The 17,969-nt window shown below is 42.5% G+C and overlaps 1 protein-coding gene across 7 annotated transcripts in view; it reads right to left on the bottom strand.

The window, feature by feature from the left end:
• The window catches only part of RBFOX2 (RNA binding fox-1 homolog 2), a 171,480-nt gene that overhangs the window by 115,108 nt on the left and 38,403 nt on the right, over positions 1-17,969 (bottom strand). The window lies entirely within an intron of this gene.

The following is a 17,969-nucleotide window of genomic DNA, read 5'->3' as shown; positions in this document are numbered from 1 at the left end:
GACTGGGGCAAGTGCCCTCACAGTCTTGTGCTCCCAGCCTGCTCCAATTTCAGGACTGCAAAGCTCTGCCGGTGGGGCGGCAGTCCCAGGAAAGGTGCGCTGGGCAAAAGACACTCGTCCCAGTTCCCTCGACAAGTACCAGCAAGCCCTTCCCGGCACGAGCAAATCCTCGTCCCATCCCCCTTGAGTGATGCCACAGGATGACTGTCACCTCGCACGTCATTAATCAGTTAAACCGCTCTTCCAAACTAGGAAAACGGGTTTCTCGCCCCCTTCCCTTCCCGCCTCAAAATGAAGAACTGACTTCCCTTGCCGGGCTCCAAATGCTAAGTTAAATAATGGCCTCATCTCAAATGGGGAAAAAAAAAAAAAAAAAGTGTTTTCATTGAGGTACTGGTCTCCTTGGAAATGAGTTTTGAAGAAATATTTTTATCTCAGCTGAAGATATAGAAATGGTGCTATTTCACATATCACCTCTGCTTCCTCTACTTACAAATTACTTAAATGCAATCCAGGGGGCTTGGAAGAAAGCACGCACTGGGCTCCACACAAGGCCCTGTAGACATGGGGTGACAAATGGATGGGCCCCCTGTCACAGCCAGCTCAGACTCTCGAGGTGTGCTCCACACTCCCCAGGCTCCCCTCACCTTCAGCAAGCCACAGACGCACCCCAGGGCAGGCTTGTCCCAGGAACAGGCCTGAGCACATGGGAGGCTGATGGGCTTGAAGGAAATAAATACATGACTGTCACTGCAGTCCCACAGAGAAACCTGGAGAAAAGGTTTATTCCCATTACCAGGGTACAGTAGTCAATAGGGATCTGCTGGTTGAAGACAAGCAAGACACTTGTCTTAACACTACTTTCCAGCCCAGAAAACCCAAGCCCTGCTTCTCAGGGAAAGGAGCAAGAGCTCCTCCAGAAAGCTGGGATTGCACAGGGTTGTTCCATTATGGCATTGCTCAGGTCTCCCATCTGCTCTCACCTTTTTGCACAATGGGTCATGTGGAGAGGGTGAAAAGCAATGTTCCTAAAAATCACTTACTGCATTAAAGCCTTTGCCCAACAGTCTCCAAAGAGTGAAGCATGTGATCCACAAACCTGTTCTCAAAGGCTCTGAGAGGAGCGAAACAGCAGCAATGCTGACATTAGCATCACGATTAGACCCTTCTGTTAACATCTCTTAAGCAGGGTCACACCAGCAGCAACAACTAGTTCAGCCAGCCTGCAGATTGAAGTAGACATTTCTGCACCAGATAACCTTGATGGCATTTTCAAGGTTTTCTTCTGATTCAGAATCACAAGTCCAAAATGATCCTATCGTCATTTAAATGAAAGCTGAGATTCCTTATGTGCAGGGGAAGAAGTGAGAAAACACATGGACCAGGTAGGCAAACCCAAATAAATCTTACTTCATATGTATTCCTATAACAGACTTGAAAAGGATGAGTCTTAAAAATAAGCTGAAGCTTTATTAAAAACATCCCTAATTAAAAACATAGGAAAAGGAAAAAAAAAGAGAAAAAAATCTTCCCCAAGCTCTCATTCTTTAGGCCACCTTCAGGGAAAGAAAATAAAAACTTTCAGAATAAGCCTATTCGTTAATCTCAATAACTGAGGCTTGTTACAAATCATCCCAGCAATTCCACATTGTGCAGGTCACATTCAACCTCCAAATCAAAACAAGACCCATGAACCCTCATTGAATCATCTAAATACTATCTCAAAATTTATTTGCCACCGTTGGTCCAAAGCCACCACCTCTCCATGGAAGGCACACAGAAAGATTACTGAGAGCAGCAGGCTTCTGGTGATGTAATGTCCTGGAACAGAAGCCCTGTTTGATTGAACTGCAAGAGTAGGTTTCTCAACACCCAATATTCTCAAGCAGCGAGAGAAGTACCCAGCAGGTCAGGAAATGAGGCTGCAGAAAGACTCGAGAGGCACCACCACCCTGCTTCAAGAGAGCTGCCACAGCCCAGAGGTTCAAACCAACACGAAGAACATGAAGCACATGCCCATGACTATGCACAGCTGCAGAACTGGTAGCAGAGCCATTTTAGCCTCAGATTACAAGCAAGAAAAAGATTTGGTTTGGCTGATACAATTGAGGAGGGGGGAAAGGAACAACTAGATGAGTAATTAGATCCTCATTATACTTTGTTACAGATTTTTCAACTACATTAGTAGATACTACATATCTACTGGTATATAGAGTATCCACACAAGACATTTCTTTCTGAAAATTTTCATCTAAAAGAACACGAAATATTCTCTAAGGAGCAAGAGGACAACAATACATCAATGCATCTTATTCCAGAAAAACAAAGACAGACATGACTAAGACAGGCTTCTGATACAGGTAGCTGGAATCCCCTGCAAATGTTTTACCATGATCCTAACAACAGTAGTTTACAGGATAAGTGTCAGGGAGCTTGTAAAGGCTGCTGTGTGTGGAAATACACATTATCTCTTAGGGATCTTTCACATCTCAAAAAGGATTAAAAGTAGAAAGGAAAATATTTTAAAATTAATACATATCAAGCTATGAGAAAAATGTTCAGAGAGCTGTAGCCTAGTGAAACATTGGTCCCTCTTCTCTGATGGAAGGCTTTGTGTAAATCAAAGTGAAAAGGGAAGAAAGCAGTCTGCAAAGACTTTAATGCTTGTTAGAGAAGTAAGGATGGTCTTAGCAAGTAACAAAAGGGGAAAGAAAAAAGGGAGCAAGTAACCACCTATTTAATATTGTATAAAGGTATTCGGAAAAATAAGAGACACTGGGAAAAATGAAAAAAAAAAAAAAACCACTACCTGTTTCTGTACCAGTATCAAAAGCTCAAATTACATACAAGAATTATTGTGACTACTCAGTTATGTGCATAAACTCAACCCAAATATACTGCTGGCATATAGGTTTCAAATAAGACAAATGCTTAAAAAATAATTTACAGAAAGTTCTAGCCTATTTAGGAAAGATCTGAGTGAGCAAGCAGGGAATGGGCACGGCACAGTTTCAAACAGTTGTTATCTGTTTCTAGCTGACTGTGTCTCAGAGGCGTATGATTTCAAATGCTCGTGGATTAACATTCTAGCAGATAAAGCTCAAGACAGGGTACAAGCTGGTGTGCTGCTACACACCACTGAAATCACATTAGATAGCACACGGGATGAGTGGCTAGATGAGCACCTCTTCATAACAGAGGGAAAATCCCATGTGATCATCTGGAATTTCTAATGCGACAACACTTGCGGGAGGCATAGGAGGGCTGGTGTCAAAGAACACCCTCCAGACTGCTAAATTAGAGAAAACAATTTCTTAGTTCAAGAAGTGTTACACTGAAAATTAATAAGTCCATATTAGATTCAATCTTGACAGAAAAGAGCAATCAATTGTAAAAATATAAATTAGCAGTAGCTTAGTTAAAATGATTGTGACAATTGCATCTGGATATGTGTAAGGAGAATACAGACCAAACCAATGCACCTACGTACATACTCAGCACTTGAGTGGGACCAGAGGTACAGTGGCACATTTTTCCTAGACAGACAGATTGCTTATCGGGCTTCCCTGTCACATCCCCGCACTTGAACACTTGTATATATTCTAGCAAGTAAAAAAAAAGAAAAGCTGAAAGAAGAAAATAGAAAGGAAATTAGAAAGGGAAAAAATAAAATTTACAAGGGAATCCTAGCAACAGGAGGTAAAATCCACAGTCAGAGCTGGAAAATGATGTGTTTTTAGAGCTTCCCAAGAATAGAAACCCCAGCAACTGCATTGATCTGCTACTATGGGGAAAAGGTAGAAACATTCCCAATACTAAAGGAAGGGCCAAAGCATTCAATACATATTTCTGTTCTATATTTGGAGAAAAGTCAGCTGTTGCAGTCTGTGATAACAAAATGCCTTCCATTCCAGCAGTAACTAAGGAAGATGTTCCAACAGCTATCCAACAAACAGCTCTGTGGCACTCTTATCTACCTCAAGCTTACAAACAAAAGGGATGTAACCAGATAACAAGTGGGTTTTAACTGTACTACAGCTGTGAACATATTTAAATGTGCACACTCTGCAGTCTGCTTTGAACTGCATCGCCTGCACTTGGAGCTCTAATAAGCCCTAAGTACAAGCACTAACATTAAACCTGCCATAAGGTCAGAAGTACAACTGTGATGCAATGGCAACAGCAAAAGCAGGTGTTTCTTGCAGGCCATTATTATTAAAGCCTTGGTGCTGCTTGCTGAGTTTGGCCAGCCCCCATCATACCAGAAGTCTGCATCAGGAAAGCAGCACTACTGCTGAAGGCATGAGATTGCAGAAGGTTGAAGTAGGAAATCTAATTTCAAACTGAAGGAAAGCAGATCCTCACAGCCAAAAGCCACACTGAGTGTCCACATTTTATGCAGAAGCCAGATTCAGACCAAGGATGAAGACTCAATCATTGTCCTACCACAGCAAACATTTCAAAAACCATCTACAAAAGGTTTGACTGGAGACTGGAACAGCAACATGCTCTATGGCACCCAGAGGGAAGTTTCTCCAATTCAGTGGCTGCTTTCCATGGCTTATCTGACTCCAGCAAAAGATCCCAGGAAGAGAACAGAGGAATCAGACCTCTGCTAGTCGTGGGTTTGGGCATGCCTTGTGTCTTGGGGGGTTTTATTTGGTTTGACTGGTTGATTTTTATTTAGGGTTTGTTTTGGCTTTTTGAAAGAAGATTAGAGATGGGGCTGGAAGCTATCTGGGGAGAGGCACAGAAGGCAGCCTTGGGCACACATGCAGTTCCTATGGAGATAAGAGGATCTTCTTTGAGGTCGGTTTGCTCCTTTGGGTGCCGCTGGAGACTACCCTGGCGGCAGAGTACTGTTCATTTGTGAGACTGCCTCTGCTCAGGATCCTGGATTATCTGTGATTATCAGAATTTCTGAGCCACAAGGTAGATTTCCTCTCAGCATCCGAAAGGACTACAGGAAGCCTCACTCTGCATTATCCTGTTTATGAAAGGAAGCAAGAATACAAAGTGCATGCAATAAATCATCCAGGAAAATACCACAATTCCTCTCAGATGTTTTGCCAAGCAAATAAGCCAAACATTGGCATATTACAACAAAAAAACCCGACATTTTGTTATAGAGCAACCCATTTCATTACTGAAAACTGGATTCCCTGTTTTCTCTTCTGATGTATGGTACAGCAAAAGGCTTCAGAAGAGAGACTACTTATTTAAAGCAACCTACCAAGGACTAGTTTATCTTCCACAAAAAGCAGAAAGCCTGAAACAATAAAACTCCCTGACATGCAAACAAACCCAAAAATTTTTAAGGACTGTCCTGCTACTGACTTATCACAGTAGTTAAATGTAAGCCCTTAAATAAACTTCAAGAGATCTCAATTCATAGGCTTATCATTCAAGTACATAAGGGGAAAAAAAAAAAATGGCTACCAAGAAAAGCTTTTTCAAGTTTGTTTGGGATTTTCCTCTCCTCATAACTGTGTCAAGAGCACTATTCAGGAAGGCACTGCCAATTCTTTAAGAGAAAAAAGCTCAGTAACTAGGAAAGGTACTTCGCTGAAAACATGTTCCCAAAAATACACTTTTAAATTAAAACCAAGAACACCCACATGAACAAAACTATATTGTGAAGCTAGAGAATTCAAAGTTAAACACTGAAGAGTATGCAAGCATTTAGATGTAAGGAATTCTCACAGCTCCAGTTTGGGCATTCATCTGCAGAAACAGAATGACTATGCAGCCACTCCCAGGATATAGCAAACATGAGTTGGGTAGCCAAGTGGGAATTTCCATGAATTATACCTGTCAGACTTACTATAGCACATGAGGAGTGAAGTCTGCAATCCTCCAATACTTTGAGACGAATCTAGCCATCTGAACATCTACAGAAGCAAAAGCTTCTATGCTGCTGTGTTGCCACACTAGGCTTGATTTTCAGGCTTTATCTTCTGCATTCTATCACACAAGGATCTAGTCTGAAGTCCACACTGAACTGACATAGAGCAAATATATTTAGGTACTTGTAAGAGAGTAACAGAGTAAGCTCCAATTCTGGTATTTAAACATAACTTTTTTAAAGTTTGGTTAGCTCATAACTACCTTAATACCTTCATAAAGGGAAAAGAGTTGATCTCCCTTCAGTTTTTCTGTGGAGTAGCAGCTATTACAAAGCATCAAATTCCAACAAAAGTCTATTTTTAGTGTCAAATCAGGAGTACAATACCCAGTTGAACTGATAAAGGGCAAAAGATTCCCTGTGCCCTAGACTTGTCAGTGCTAAACAGGGTATTTCTTTGGCTGTGGATTCTGAAGAGGAAGTCATTAAAAAAAAATACACAAAAACAAAAACAAACAAAAAAAATCAGCTCAGCTCCTACATTAACAACTCATCTCTTCCTAGTCCACAAAGGAAGCTATACCAAAGGATGAACCGATGATGGCATCCAATACAAGGTATGAGACTTCAGGTAGCAAGAAGGAAATTGCTTTCAAAACCTCATCAATCAAGCTGCAGCAAAATTACCCTCTTTTTTTTTTGTCTCTGTATTTACCATGTCAAGTGGTTGCACTGCATAAGTGATTCATCAGCACACCACCATGCCAGAAATTAAGAAAGGGTATGAAAATGAAAGTATTGCAGCAGAAGGTAAAGGGGAAGACAGGGCACAGCTCTCTTGTCTGGACCACCGGGGCATTTACTAATTCACTGAAACTTTGGTTTAGGTCTATTGATAATAAAGGGGAATACAGATGGAGAGTAATACCATCCTGCAGAAAGGGAGTCCTCCTGGCTTGTTTGTGCAAAGGAAGGTTAACAATGTTAGTGAGTTATTCAGGAAGTAATGGATACCTTCTTGCCCTGAGCAAATTCCTTTTCAATAACAGTAGTATTTTCCTAGGCAATAGGAGTATATCAAGGTATAATGGCTACTATATTTATCTATAGAGGCCCTGTACTGCTGGGATCTATTTTACTATGGCTTAGAAAGCAGTTTACAAATCCTAGGATAGTAAAGTTGCTAGAGAGAGGAATAAAATTCTATCCTTTATCACTTGGGTTGAAAAATGGGTTTTAATGTCCCTTTTTAAGGGTATAAAATGCATTCTCTTAAACTTAGACAGACTCAAAGACAAATAAAAACTTAAAGCAAACTGTAAATACACCTATGAGAGGGAAGAAATCAGCAAATACTACATTCTGCCCATTTTTTTAATCCTTATTGTCACAGATGCCTTATTTCTTCTTTTATTCAAATAGTATTCTTTCATTTGACCCTCTGAGAAGAAGAATATTCCATGACTTTCCCAAGCAGCTTTATGTACCTAATGAAGACAAAATAGCTGAAAGCCTGAAATAAGGCTTCAGTGTGGGAAACGGCACAAGGATATAATCAGCAAAGAAGAAAGGAATGACTGCAGCTAATGAAGAGGTAACACCAATAAACACTGAATGACATCTGAAAAACAACAAAACCCAATTGCTAAAAGACTTTGGTGGAACACAGCACCTACCTGTGATAAGTATGGGTGGGTGGAAAGAGACCAAACACACGTGCTGGGGACTGCAGATACTTCCATTACATAACGGGAGTAAGAAAACCCAGGCAAAATTGCCATTAGCAGAACTAAAAGCAAAATATTTCAACAAGGGTATTGGCAGTTTTCAAGCCACATAAAGGAACAGCAGACCGTTCAAATGAAAAAGGCATTAATAAAGGATAAGAAAAGAGGTATAAATAGATATAAAACAGAGAAAGATTTCCAGATGACAGAAAGGCTACTGGAAAATTTTAGTTATAGAATATAATATCCCTAACTTCAATTCACAATGATCAGCAAAGGTCACCTGTCAGAAATGCAATTCTGTTTCTGATCTCATTCTGAACAAAGCACTCTTTAACCATACCTGTGCCACCACCATCTAGCTGATTACTCTCATGGCTGCAGCAAACAGTTCCCTCCATCTGACTGGTCCCTCGGGGAACTATGGGTAGAAGACAATTTTAAAAATGTGTACATGTAAAGACTAACTGCACTACTGGTCTCCCACTTTATAAACAAGAATCTATTATTCAGAGTCTTTTTAGTGTATATACTTAATATGGGACTTTCAAAAGGCATACAGATAGATACCTACCTATGACTTGACAGATCTCACACTTTTCAGTGAGTACTGAAAACACCTGCATTTTGTCACATGGGACATCCCAACAAACTGACATTTGTGTCAATGATTGTATTTGAATCAGGAGGATTCTGGCTCTCGTAGGAGCAGACTGGCTGTAGATCTGATATTCAGCATCACTGCAGTCTGTGGGGTCACATACTGTGACCTTCAAATACCTTCAGCACATTAAGGCTCATCCACTTTCCCTTCTTTCTCTGACAGGCAGCTACGACAAAAAACAAACCAAAAAACCCCACACCCAAATAAACAGTACTGTGAATTCCATTCTGTTGCATTTTCTGGCAAAATCAGACTCTTCCATCAGATATTAATTGCAACCTCCTTATTCTTCCAATCCCTTTCTGATACAGACAGACTGAATGAGTAGCAACTCACACTTGATTTAGATGAAATTAATGGTTTGAAACTATAACTATGGCTAGTCAACACATGCATTTATTGTGTCCTAGGTCCTGTGCAATAGAGTCCTATTTTATCTGAATCCAAATTTAAGCTCTGAAGTGTAACCATGCCATCTGATAAGTATTATAACTGCTAGAGAAGCTACTCACTTGGATAACAAAGCAACAATATATTAAATTGTTCCCTGTTCCCAAATTTCCAGAAAGCAACAGTGACCAGAACAATCTTTTTTCATCCTTGTGCGACCCGAAGAATGCAGTTTCCCTTTCAGATAAAGGCCTTTCTATGGTTATCTAATGGTAATGTCACTACAAACTGGATTAGAGACGCCCAGAAACCTCAAAATTCGTACACAGATAGACAGCTGTATCCAAAGTCTAAGTCTGAAGGAAATCAAATGCTCCAAATTGTGCTTAATGTAGTTAACTTTGCCCTTTAGGTAGGATAAACCAGTAAGAACATATTACACAGCGATTAGATTAATTCTTGAGTAACATTCAGATGGCTGGCTCTATCTGTCTATTTCAAATTATTTCAGAGACGATCATTTTTCCCGTACTCTGCTCTGCAGCAGCAGCTGCTCAAGAAAAACAGCAGTTCTCTGTCTGGGGTGAAGTTGACAGCAACTGGGGACAACACTGCTGTCAGAGTTCAGCTCCCAGTTCTGAAATGCCATTCTACTGGAAATACCAAGGAGCCTAAATCCGGCTACATATACCATGGGATGTAAAATATCTCTATCTCAGCTTTCAACAGAAAGCTCAAGTCTCATGACATTTACTCCTTTGGCCCCTGTCAGTCTTCCTCCAGACCCTACAAAGGGTCGGAGCTAGCTGCCATAAATGGTTGGAAAACAAGATGCTGTTCTCCAAGCACTTGGAAATGAGCAGCACTGTTTTAGCTTAGAGAGACCATGGCAAGGAGCCAGGGTGACAGGTGCCCTAGAAATAAAAATGAGGATCAAACTGTTGCTAATGTTAGCCACGGTTGTCCTCCTGACCTGTAAGAAAGGGTAGCTCATGCTCTCCAGGTGTAGCAGGAACAATGGACCAGAAAACACAAAGATGTGTTTGCTGATAGTACCTAAAGTGTCTCCTCAACAAAATCCAGCTGCAAAGGAATTTCAGTGGGTCTCATGAGATGCAATCCTACTTCTAAACCTTTATGGGGCCTGGAGCATGATGCTGCTATGACATCAGAGTGCAGCTTGTTGAAATCCAAAGGCAGCAAGAGTTAAAACTACAGATTCCTCTTAAAGTACCATGAGCTACAAACCTCTTGTGTCGGCAACAGCAGCAACTAAATCCACTGAACAACTGGCTGGCCTTTGGAAACAGAGGTGGAAAGAGACATGTCATAGGGGACTGCCTACCCTGACCCCTAGGTAAATAGCAGCACAGGATCTGCTGAGGTTTTCAGTTAAAATCCATGAGACAGTTCTCATCATTTTATCAACAGCCTCTGGAGACAGCAGCCTCTGACCTTTATCAGGAAGAGCACCTTGTCCTCTAATCACAGACTTCCTGGAAAATGCAATCTAGCTGGCAATTAATACAGAATGGAAGTGGGGGGAAAAAAGCCTCCTAACATCAAATTATTACTGCAATATTTTTTAAATATGTCCCCACCAAAATGCAGAATTCAAGCAGATTCTCACAACCTATTTCACTCCCACAAGCATTATTTAACAGTTTCTACTAAAAAGATTTTTCTCACCTCTCCCTCCACCAAAAACCCTACCCCCTCCCACCCTCAGTCTTGCTTTGCAGATGTTGCTTGCAGCAGCACAGCATCTTGCTGTGAAAGCTTCAACACAGTGGTGCAGAGCGTGACCTGGGCAGAATTACATGTGCCATTTCCACTGGGAAATCTAAGAGACTTATTAAGCCAGGACAGTGCCGATTAATCTACTAATGGAATGAATCAAAAGTGAGTTCCTGGCCCCTTCCCCTTCACATCCCAAAACCTCAGGGGAGCTGAAACCATCTGGCAAATGCCTGCTCTGAGCAACTTTATGCTACTGCTGGAAATACCTCTCCCTTAATACTAAGAAGAATGAAACCATCTTCCATCCACCAGGTATTCTCAGGAGCATCTGCATAGCTCACTGAGGTAGGCTGCTTGCACTCAGCATCCTTCCCCAGCCAATGCAGAGCTGCTCACTCACCATGCAGGAGAAGTCAGCAGAACAGAAAGCGATCCCATTCATTTACTTGGGGTCCCGCTGAAGCGGCTGGCACGGGCAGGGCGCAGAAGCTGTGCTGGACTGGGTGTAAGGCACACAGGTGCAGATCCCAGCTGCAGGCAGGCAGAAGCATGCCCCCTGCCCAGCCTGAGGAAATGCTCCTCCTTAATCCTCTCAGTCCTTTCTTCATGAAGGTAGGGTAGCAAGGACATACTAGTTTATGTTATTTAAAGAAAAAAATAATAATAATCTCTCTTCTAAACACATTCACAATGGAAATCTGACCAGAGAGCTTGAAGGGAAATTAAAACATCAGACCAGTCCAAGGTTCATACATAGCAGATATTATTACTGTGAGAGCAAAGGACTGACTCAGAGATGCTGAATACCCTGCACCATTTGAGTAATAAGCAAGCTCAGGAAGAAACAGAGCTGAGGCAGCTGTCACAAAGAAATTATCTTGAGCACTTTCAAGATCATATAGGAGCAGAGGAACCGCCTATCCTACAATTCAGACACACACCAAAAAAACCCAACCAACCAACCAAACAAACAAACAACTAAAAAAACGAGAGAAAGAGCAGTCATATGGCTGTGGAATAATGTCAGTGGTAACAACTAGCTTTTGACTGTCACAAAACGCAAACACAGAGCAGGGGAGACAAGAGGTCCTCCATGCTCATGGACAGCACAGAGCATGTTTAGACAAACATCCATCAGGAAGTGCCTAACTTGTTATGACAGACTCCTAGAAACTGGAACTCCTAAATTACCCTTCCACTACTTCACTACAGTGAATCAGAAAATGTTGGTTTACTCCACAATATCCAGTTTAAGCCTTTCTTGATGCTAATTAAGCTGTCTTCAATGGACATAGTAAATAATCAATCCCTATACTACATATTTTCTACTGTGTCCTTTTTAAAAGAAGGAACAAGCTTGGTATTTTCCTACTGTGTCAGGCTCCCTGAGCCTCCTTTTCTTCCCTGGACATTTTCAAGATTTCACCTGTGTACGTCCCGAAGTGCCTACAAGTAGGCACAGTGCTCCACTTGCTGTACTAAGCTGCAAAGAATAACTGTCTTCTGCAGTTTACCTGACATACCTGGAAATTCATTCCAGGTTTTCAAAATTACAAAAACCAGCAGCACATAGTCAGTTTATCTCCTATTACCCCAGATCTTTCCTTGGATATTAGTGCTTAGCCAGTTAGTCTCCATTTTATATTGCATATACAGTTCCTTTTGTTAATACAGCTTGGTTTTGTTTAATTTCACATTGTTGGATTTTAGGGCATTTCTGGAATTTACTGTGATCTTTCCAATTTCTAATCCTACCTTCCAAAGGCTGCCAGGCCCCGCACGTACATATGTTCAGTCACTGTTTTATTACCCTCAATTTTGATGAACACTTGAAAACAGCAGAGCAGCCAAGCCAGACCACGTTAAGACTCCAGGTCAGACACACACACACACAGAAAAGCATGATATAATTACTCCACATACGGTTTTCCAATGAGGCGTTCAGCCCCTTCTTAATTTCACCTTTCATTTGTCTAGTTTATGTAAAGGTCAGGTGGGACTATGTCCAAAGCCAGTAACTTTCTCTGTCTGCCAGGCCTGCTGCCATGTCAAACAAAAAACCAAAATTGATCTGACATGATTAGCCCTTAAAAATTAGCAATGTATGTCTGCTGTTGGCTTAGTTTCCTTTAGTAAAGGATCTGACCATAAGCATCTGATCTTTTTCAGCATCTTTCCACATTCTGTAGCTGCACTGACCAATTGAATTTCTTGGAATCTCTAGGCACCTTTAAAAAAAATAAAGATGCAAGAATAATATTTATTCACACACATGCTCTTCATTCACTTGAAAGCTGTGCAATTTCATGATGTGCAGAATGCACATTGGAGAAGACCCACCACGGCAGCACAGGTTCTGCATGCCCAAAGGAGGAGACCATCTTTCACAGTGCCAGCAGTGCTGGGCAGCACCCGTCCCTCTGGAAGAAAACAGCTCGGGCCAGGATCCTGCTCAAGCCAGGAAAGCCGAGAGAGTGCCTGCTCAGGCTGTCCTCTAAAAGCAAGTCTCTTATGAGCACTCCTCCTCCAACACCCCTCCTGGATGTAGCCTCTGCTCGCAGATCAAAGGCTTCTGCGGAAACCTTTTCCACTGCGATTCTTCAACGAACTAAACGCCGGCACAGGACGCACGAAGGGGCTTCCCTCTCCCCATCCCTCTAAACACAACTTCCCTGGCCCAGAAGAGCCGTTCCAGAAGCACCTATGAGGAATCGCCCCCCGGACGCTTGCGGCACGCCAGAGGCCGAGCCCCCGTGTCGGTGCGGTGGGCTGGGCTGTGCGGGGCAGCCCGAGGCGCGGGCCCGGGAGGCGGGCGGGGCGGGGCGGGGCGGGGCAGCGCTGGCCGTGCGCCGGCTGCCCTCTCCCGGCAGCCCAGCGCCAGCGCCGCCCGGCACCGCGGGGCACCTCCGCTGGCACGGCACAGAGCCCAAGCTCCACAGAGCACGGGCTGACGGCAGCAGTGCCCTGCGGCACTTTTGGGTACCTAGAAATAACAGCTGCACAGGTATTATTCAAGGAGTTTTAAAAAAATTGTGTCTATATCTATATATAGATCATATATATATATATCTGTAGATGGATATGTATATGCTGAGGACCCCAAGTCCCCCTCACCCAAGAGCTTTAAAACCACCTCAGTTTTAAATTAGTGATGTATGGAAGAACTTTTCTCCCACAAAAAGTACCTAAAGTAGGGAGCTATTGCCACAGGATGCTGTCGATGCCAAAGGTTTAGACAGGCTCCGAAACCATTTAGAGAAATTCAATAAAGAAAAAAATCTATCACAGGTGACTTTAAAAAAGAATAAAAATCTATAGCCAGGAAATCCCAAAGCCACAGGATTGCTTCAAGAGCACAGCAGAGGGGAAGTATCCCCGAATCTTGGCGCTGCTCCCTCTTGTTTTAAGTACTTGCTATTAGACACTGTCAAAGCCAGAACAATGGAAGGCAGAAACCTTCTGTCTGACCTGGAATAGCTGCCTTCATGCTCTCAATAGGATATTATAGCTATCAACAGGCCATTTTCTCTGCACCATTTGGTTTTAGCCCTACAACTGATCCAGACTTCTTCTAACATACATGCCACACTCTGGCATAATCATTCAGAAGGGAAAATCTAAACAAGATCCTGTCCCTCTTGCCAAAGGAACTGAGGGAATCTCAAAGATAAGACATGGAATACCACTCATATGGTCACCACAGGAGAAAAAGTGGTCTCCTGGTACTCTCCCAAGGATGACTCATATCTCCTCTCTTTAACCCTTAAGCAGAGATAAGAAATTGCTTGAATCAGAGGACTCAAACATGAAAAGAATTTGTATTACATCATCCAAGCCCATTTCCTGCACCCGCCTTACAGCCCCAGAGCTTTGGCTGGACTATTCATCAGCAAGGTATTTGTTACTTCCCTTGAGAAGCTGTTTATAGGTCTTTAGGAGCTTACTTCGAGGAAGTCTTCCCATATATTACGTGCACTCCTTAACTATTTCTTCTCTTACAACTTCTTTTCACGTGGTTACTTACTATCTTTTGTTATTGATTATGGGAAATGCATGCACTGGCATGGAGTTTGCTGGATATGTTTCTGGAAGGTATTCAGGGCTCTGTAAGGAAAGGATTCCGTGCCTTATATTCAGAGATTAGAAAGGCAGCAGACATAAGGGAAGAGGGGAATAAATATACAGCCAGAGAAATCTATTTGCAAGGCTCATGACAAATGCAAGACATTGTGCTTCCTGTATTATTTAAGGGTTTAGATGCTAGGAAATCTGCTAAACAAAAGAAAGGAGAAATTTGGAGGAATGTGGCTAATATAAGCACAGAGACTTGGTTCAGAGTGAAATTTAGAAAGTTTTACAACAAGCTAAACTATTTGGTGGTTTGTGTCTTACAACTTTTTTGATCCCACTTATTGTATCTTTCCTGCAGCATCTTAGGGATATATGCCGGGCTTGAGAAAACAAGAAACCACTTCTTCCTGCTTCAAGTGATCTAACAAGTGCCTGACCGAGACAGTTCTGGATTAAGGGGAGATGCATCACCAGACTAGTCTCAGTGGATATTGCTTCTCTAACTCATCCTTAATTGTTTAAACTTCCAACTGTAACCAACTCCTCCTTCAGTTTTTAGCTAAACATTCTGTTCTCTATCTTCCTTCTCACATACCACAATTTACATTGTTTTAACTTAACTCTCTTCTCTCTCTCAACACGTTTTTACCTTCTGAATGTACTGTGAGTTTTAAGTAGCATGGGATGCAATCTGGTAAAGGACTTCTCAGGTTCCTTCCCTCCTGCAGTGTTAAATGGCATCCCATAAGCACATCTGAACCGGCCCAAACTCTTCATAGCTTCATGACACAGTAACATCCCAGCAGTTCCCCCACTACACAGTCTTGAACCCCTTCGTGTGCAGCCACCTCACAGATGCTTCTCACCTCCTGAATACATTGGACATTTTTGCCCAGACTACATTCTCTGAAATGAAGCTCATTATTTTCTATGGGACACTGCAGGTGAGTCAGTAATAGAATATCCCTTCAGTCCTGTCTAGTACAGTGTGGAAACATTTCATTGCTTGCCTGAAGAGGGGCTGTAGGAGCCAGGATGCAGCAGATTTGGCAGACTATTCCTAATCCACCTAATTTTAAACATAAGGAAAGTGCTTAGTGCAGTTTTCCTTCATTAGCTTGGTCCCATCCCAGATTTCAGGTTGATTGCTTTCAAGCCAAGAGGGATTCCTTAAAGTACCAGGAACACCAAGCATGGTATTCTCCATTTTACATGGAGGATCTCAGAAGCTTCCTGATCTTGAACTGCCTATTTACTCAGACTAAGGTGTTAAGACTTTATTTGAGCCTCTCTAGAACCTCTCTCTGCCCCAGAGTTTGATTTGTATTAAATACACTTTTCAAACAGTGTAAGAAATGAACAACCCAAAAAACACGCAAACCATGCTCCTTTCTAGCTCCTGAATAACTTTACACTTCCACTGCCACCGCCTCACAGGTTACACAGCTACATAAAATACACATTGGAGGTCTTATTTTCATGGTCAGTTACTAGGAGGAAAGCAAATCAAAAACTAAAACTTTTCAGGAAGACTATTTAGATTTGAACTTTTGAGACAGGGAGTCTTTGTTACAAAAATGACCAAGCAGGGCACTAAAGAGACTGTGGTTGGTGCTATCATGGTACAAGAGAAAACAAACAAGTGACCAAACCATTTTCCTCCAGGATGACATTTTTGTTAGCTTCACAGCAAGAGCATCTCAAGTCCGTTGGTACTAAATCTAGAGATTCTTTTGGGTGGATATCCTAATCAATGCTGGGCCACTTAGCTGCTAATCAAGTCGTGGTAATATTCCCAAATTCACACTTCATCCACGTAACAAAGAGGAAGACAGGTGAAGGAGTCTCAGACCACACAAATGAGAGAGGACAGGTTTTCCCCCCCTGAATTCTGTGTGGAGATCCCTGCTGCTTGCTACCAAGAGACCGCCAAATGAGCAGCAGTGCCTCTGTGCAGCTCCAACAGGAAGCCCAGCGACCTGCTGTCCGTCCGGCCTCCCATGAGAGCTCTCACACACCCTTCACATCTCAGGATAGAGGTCTTCCTTGCCAAACTCCCCACATCAGAAGGACTGGGCAAAGAAAACAAACAGGGAGGGGAAAAAGCAATGGGGAAGCTTCCTGTTCTCACAGGCTGCCACCACTGCAGCTCAGTTTCCCCTCACCAGACTGTGGCCCAGGGAAGGCAGCGCACACATCCGCCTGGAGCCGGCGATGCCCCATCAGATATTCTAATGCAGCAAGGGAGTGAAGACCCAGGGGAAAAGGTTGACAACTGGAGAGAATTTAACAGCATTTCACCTTAAGCTTGAACTCAAAACTGAGAGGATACAGATAAAGCTGTTCCTAGCAGTTGCCATAGGCACCCACTACCTTGGGCTGAAGCCTCATCTACATACAGGAGAACAGGTCAGGCCTAGTGAGTGCTCAGATGGAAAGACAGCCACTGAAATTAAGCTGTTGAAGGAAATGTCACTTGTGATAGGTAACGATGTTTCCACCACATTAGCACCAAGCCAATGGCCCAGTTTGATTCAAGAATTGTACTTAGGGAAGTACAAGCTTTTAAAAGAGGCTTCAAACCAATATCCTAAGCTGTTGTGATAGCTGGGGCTCACTTTCCATAACAGAAGAGGTATAATAGCTGTAACATCCTGACCCAGTTCTGGTGTGTGCAATTACCTCCTGCTTCCATAAACTCTCTCTCCTCCTCTCTTCCCTTTAGTGGCAGCTAAACAAGGTGTTCTTGCTCATTTTGCTTCCTGTTGGGGAACAAAATTATTCTGTGCAGCTGCCAAACTCTGCCATGGAAGTGCCAGTATTCGGCTCTCTAACAAATCTCAGATATCATGTCTAATACACTTGGACATGAAAAGCACTACAGCAATATAATATAGGCCATGGCTATACAAAATGAGCTGGCACAGTCAGCATGCAACAGCTTTCTGGAAGAAGAGTATGTATTCTTGATGAGTTTATCTGTAAAAGCTGAATCAGTATAGCTGTACCAATCATTTTCCATGTTGAGACCAGCTCAAAGTAACTCAGAGCTGTTTGTCACAGCTTGGGAAATGAAGCAAAGAAGTCTTGGTTCACTGCATTTTAGGCAGGCGCTTGCATTATAAAAAAAAGAAATACCATTTTGTTGGCAGACCTAACAGAGAGCTGAAAAACTGAATAGTCCCAAGGGAAAAGGTCTCATCACCAAAAGACCTAGTTCTCATCTCAGTTAGCAATGTTACACTATGTTACACCAATGTTCTGTCATTTTCCCTTTACCACGGGCTTTGTCCCTGCCATTGGCCTAGCTCTGGGAAAAGGAAAGGTATCCTGCCATTCCTGAATGGCCATTAGGCATCCACAGAGCAAACCTTGAATTCTGAGAACAGTCTCAGAGCTCTCCAGCTCCTTACAGGACTGTAACATAGATCCAGTAGTGCAATCCTTCGGCAAAAAAAGCATCTTTTTAGGCAAACTTATACAATAATGATTTAGCACACATGCTCCCCAGGTCCTATGAGCACAAAAAGTC

Source organism: Serinus canaria, chromosome 1A (genome assembly GCF_022539315.1).
Source record: "Serinus canaria isolate serCan28SL12 chromosome 1A, serCan2020, whole genome shotgun sequence".
NCBI classification, from domain to species: Eukaryota; Metazoa; Chordata; class Aves; order Passeriformes; family Fringillidae; genus Serinus; species Serinus canaria.
The sequence above is the reverse complement of the archived record's forward strand: the minus strand, read 5'-3'. Positions and strand labels throughout refer to the sequence as shown.